The following is a 5,425-nucleotide window of genomic DNA, read 5'->3' as shown; positions in this document are numbered from 1 at the left end:
TGTTTCTCATCCTCTCTCCAGGTTCATAGGGTTTCCGGAGGCAAGCTATTACAAAAGTGGATACCACTCCTACTTCCAAGCTTGTTTTAATCATGGAGCACCACCAAACACTGTCCACCATGGGTAACCATTAACGTATTTGACACATCATTGTCACAGTGTTCAGCCTCACAGCAACCATGTTACCTCTGTACAGCAAGTGGGCACACCAGGGCTAAGTGACCTAGAGGAATGTTTGAACAATAAACAATGAAATATAGGCCTGAGCACTGTGAATTTAAAAGTCACCCACTTTTGGCTTAGTAGTATTGTTTTCTGTCCACTGGGTCAACTGATCACTCTCTGTGTTGATGTTATTGTTGTTAAGTGCCTTCAAGTCGCAGGCGCCTCATAGCGAACCTATGAAGGAAAGTACTTAACACTTTTGTGTGTTTCATCCTCTCTCCAGGTTCATAGGGTTTGCTAGGCAAGATAGAGAAAGAGATAGAGATAGAGGTATACAGAGAGAGAGAGAGAGAATTATGGAACTTGTGCGTAAGCTGTATTACTATTTCTTCAAGATTCACAGAGAGTTTATGGAAAAATGAGAGCATTTCCCCTTTTAATTTTAATGTATTTCCAATGCTTCCTATAGAAATAGAAACCATCTTATTTTTTTAACCTTGTTATTAAGCACTGATGGAAACAGTTTCTGTTGTATGAGCTCAACTATTCACAAATGAGGCATACGAACTTTAAGAAGTATATCTAACATATACATCTGTAGATACAGGGTGCAGAGAAAATAGTTAAGACATTAAAGGTTTTTTTTTTTTAAAAAAAAAAAACACAAACCCATGAGTGTGTTTGGGTGTTGCAGATAGAAGTTACTTACAGTGTGGACTAGTTAAGTGAGAACTACTTAGAACTATCTAGTTTTAGGGCTTTGATAAAGCTGTGATAATAGAGTGATGGAATACAAATTGACTTCACTTTTATTGTGATTCACATAAGAGATTTTGAATATCTATTTAAGTATATATCTATCTTGTTGTCTAGACAAATAAATTATTCAGTTGTTTTAATTTTTATTCCATCTTGGAATATAGAAATGTTCCACTGTGTACATTTTTGTGGCTGATAGATTTAAAAGAAGATTACAACTTCTATTCGTCGGCTCGAGCTGGAGTGGCATCCACTTTCTGAACAACACACCTCTGGTAATGCTATGAACTTTGATAAATGACGATAGTTATAGAAAAGTTTCAGATCTTTTGTTCATAGAGTCACGATGAGTCCTTTTCGATTCAATGACAATCAACAACAACAACAACATATGTAAATAAAGAGTGAAAAACTATCTGCAGAGAAAATCTAGTTTCCTTTCACTCTGCAGAGCAGCTACATTACAGGCCATAAGATGCTCTGAGCTCAGCTTAAGTCTCTTTATGTTGGATGTCCTGCTACTTTTTTCAGAGCTAATTCACTAATATTTTATATAAAGAAGAAGCTGTTCCACTAGTTTGGAGTCAGAAATTAAATCACCTGCCTCAAAAATACTCCCTTTTAATGAACTTGAAGTTCTGATGGCATAGTCCTTAGGACATTGTGTTGCTAACCCAAAAATAGTAGCTCTCAGAGATTTGCAAGTTCCTGCTGCTCCACGGGAGAAAGATGGGTGATCCCTTCCTGTGTGATTTACAGCTTCTGAAAACTGGTAAAGGGTCAGCTATGAGTAGGCATTTCAATGCCAATTTAGAGTTGAGGCAGAACTGTAATACAATGCACATTTGTGCTTGGGATCCGTTGAGAAAACACTCCCTATGAACACTTGAATGCCTCCTCTTCTCATACATCTTTTTTACACATTTCATCTGTCTTACATTTTCGCCTGCCATTCGAACTGTCTTTTAAGTTATTGTCATTTATTGCTGTCAAGTTGTGACTACTCAGAAACTAACTGCTAGACATGTTTTACAAGACACTTTTGAGTGGGTTTGAACTACCAGCCTTTTGACTAATAGTGTGACATTTAAGTGAGTCTATGTTGTTATTTGCCATTGAGTTAGAAATGACCCATTAACTGACCTTCCAGTGGGTTTTCAGAGTCAATAGATCACAGAAGAGGAGATTGCTCCATCCTTCCCCAGTGAAGCAGATGGTGAGTCCAAACTGTGTGCCTTTGAGATTGCAGTGCAGCTTCTGGCCACAAGGCCCAAATGACCCTATAGATATTCCAAATATGGATCCTATTGTCAAGTTATATAAAGTCTATGTAAAAACTATAACTAAAACACATAATACATGAAACATTATAAAACACAGAAGGGTAGTAGCAAAACTGGAAAGTGATGTTCACTATAGAAAGTGATATAAGTAGGAGGAAGAATAAAGAATGGAGAAGCCAAGTGGAAGGTAGATTGATAATTAAAAAAAATCAGTCTCATATCAGACATATGTGGATATGAATGCTTTACTTCTAATTATTAAGTGGATCTATTAAATGTGTACTTTTTGCCTCACTTTCCTCATATAAAATAGCAGTAATGAGACTTCTTTTCCACATGTTTGGGGAGAATTTGCACATGAAGATTTTTAGCTCCAAAGGAACAAGTTAACCATCACTCCAAAACAAAAGTCATTGGTATCCAGTTGATTTCAAACTCAACTGGACAACTTTCGATCATATTTTGAGGCTATAAATCTTTACAGAGAAACTGCTCCCCTTTCTCCCTCAGAAGAGTTGAAAGATACCAATCTTTTAGTCAGCAGACCAATATGTTACACAGTACATTATCAGGACTCTTAACTTGCCTTTTCTACTAAATATTTTCTGACATACTGTAACTTAATAGAAGAATTTAAAAGAAAAACTAAATATGATAATGAAGTAATGGTGCTCAATAAATATTGATGGCTTGCCCTCAGAAAAGGAGGGGTAAAGAGAACATAAGATTCCCTTAGGATATGTCTCAAAAAGTAAGACAAGTGTCTTAGGTTTAAATTTCTTGCATGTTATTAGATATTTGCCAATTTCTAGGTTCCTTGTTAATACCATTTTGCAGGCAATACCATTCCAAACTTCACAATAAATCAAGTCTTTTAATTATTGGGATTTGAGTTGTGAGACCAACACTCCAGAAAGTAAAGTAATTTCTCCAGGTTTCTTATTCGTGAGATTCAAATTTATGCAGGATAAAGTACAGTTTAATTTTTTCTTGACATGTGTGTTCCTTATTAAGAACGCAAACTGCCAATGATTAAATAAAATAATTAAGAGTAAGTAGATCTAAGAAATAGACTAGATTATTCTAAATAGGAAAATATTGTGCAACATCAGTGACTTAAAGAAGCTGTTTTGCAAAGGAGATGGTTAATGTAAAAAAAAAAAAGAAAAAGAAACAGGAAAAAAGACTGTTCAGGTGACAGGTTAATAGATAGGAACAGGGCTGAAAGGACTTAGATTAATGCATCAGATTTTGCCTTCATGTGAACAGCAGATTCTTCAGAAATATAATCTTCAAATGAAAAGGATTATTATTTTTATGGAAAGACTCACATTTGCTTAAAAGGTCTGTTAAAATCAGGATTTTATTGGTATTAAGGAACAGATGCACTCAAGCTGCTCCAAGAAAAATGTGCTTATTATAAGAATGGGCAAGTCACCAGTGTGGAAGTGGACATTTAGTCCGATCCTTGAGAGCACGTTTTTGTCAAGGAATTTTTCCACACCTAGGTGGTATAAACGTTAACAGTAGTGCACCGTTGCAAACTGAAAGTTTAGGGATTTGATTTTATCCAGAAGCACCTGTAAAGATATGCCAAGTATTTTGTTCTCTAAAATCAGTTGCTAAAAACTCCATGAAGTAGAATTCTAGTCTAACACACATAAAAGTCACAACTATTCAGAGTGGAACATGGAAACTGTTTACTGGTTTACCCAACTACCAAGGCTATGCTTTCTTTCAAAAAACAAAGCAGAAAAAATAAAAAAAAAACAAAACAAATATAAAACAACAAAAAAACCTAAAACCAAACAGCTTTTAGGCTGGAATCTTCATTTGGTTCGCATAACTCAAATTCAGGGTTTTTATTAAATGCCAACTCTTTCAGACAAATTCTCCAAAGAGCATTTCATTAAAACTAACTCCTCACTATTAACAGTTCTCTTTTTGTTAGTTATAGGGTGTAGAGGTGATATCAGGTAGTTGGTTGGCCAAACTTTGGATTGACTGGTCATCGCTGACACGAGTGAACATCCTTTTCTTGAATCATCTGTGATGGTACTGACACATAGTATTAAACATGGCCATTTATTTAGACATAGACATTTTTATTTCAGGAAGATACCCTTAAAGGCCAGTGTAGATGGAGTAAGCAAAGATCATTATTTCAAATACAGGTTATTATGTCTCTTAAACTTTATATCAAATAGCAAAGTGCTATAACATCTGTGTCATGCATATGCATACATTTTTAAATACACAGGCAGTCCCTGGATTATGGAGTCTGATTTAGAGACAATTCCTACTTGCCCTTTGATGTTATGTAAATTTGCCCTCACTGAAATGTTTGAACCAACCCTTACTGGCAACAAATTCATCACAATCACCTTCACTTACTTCACATACAGCTTTTAAATCATTGAAAAGGCTTCAAGCCAGTTTTTATTTCCCCCTTCACTAAAATAAGGCTAAATAAGAACTATATGCACCTGTTTAGATTGAACGAAAAACTCTTAAAGACACAGGGATGGATCACTTTCTTAACCCTCTGCCTGTAATGCCATTATTTAATATTGTATATTATAATAAAATAGTTAAAAGTAGAGAAGCAGTAACTGTTTGCTTTTATTCTCTAAAGGATCTTATTACTATTACTTTTTAAAATGTTGTGAGTCTCTACGTAAAACCTAGAAATTATTTTCAAACAAACTATATACTGACTTACAGTTATTAACCAGCTCTAACTATCAACTCTCCTTCATAATAAGCGTGAGGTCTGAGAAAGTAATGTTAGAAGAGACAAATTATCTTTTAAAAAAAAGGAGATGGTATTAGGAATATTCAGGAAGTTTCAGATAGCTTTATTTGTCCTTTCTTTGGGTAAAAACAAAACAAAACAAAAACTGAACCAAAAACAAAAACAAAGCAAACAAACAAACAAAAGCAAACCATAAAAACGGAAATACTAAAACAGGTAAAAAAATAAAAAGTAAAAAGTTCAGATTAAAAAAAAAAAGCAAAACACAACCCCCCAAAAAAACCCTAAAAAAAAAAATCCAACAAATACCACTAAAACCAATCCCAAATTATTTCCCCATCAATATTTGTACTTATTGTATGTAATATATATTTTTTTTTTGGAAAGAGTGTAATTGGAAACATTCACAGTTGAAGTTGGTAGACGATTTTGTTCTCACTATTATATCTTACAAAGGTTATTG

The sequence above is a fragment of the Elephantulus edwardii genome, unplaced genomic scaffold (genome assembly GCF_000299155.1).
Source record: "Elephantulus edwardii isolate Elephantulus edwardi_28Jun2011 unplaced genomic scaffold, EleEdw1.0 scaffold00033, whole genome shotgun sequence".
Taxonomy (NCBI): Eukaryota; Metazoa; Chordata; class Mammalia; order Macroscelidea; family Macroscelididae; genus Elephantulus; species Elephantulus edwardii.
This window is presented reverse-complemented; position numbering follows the sequence as displayed.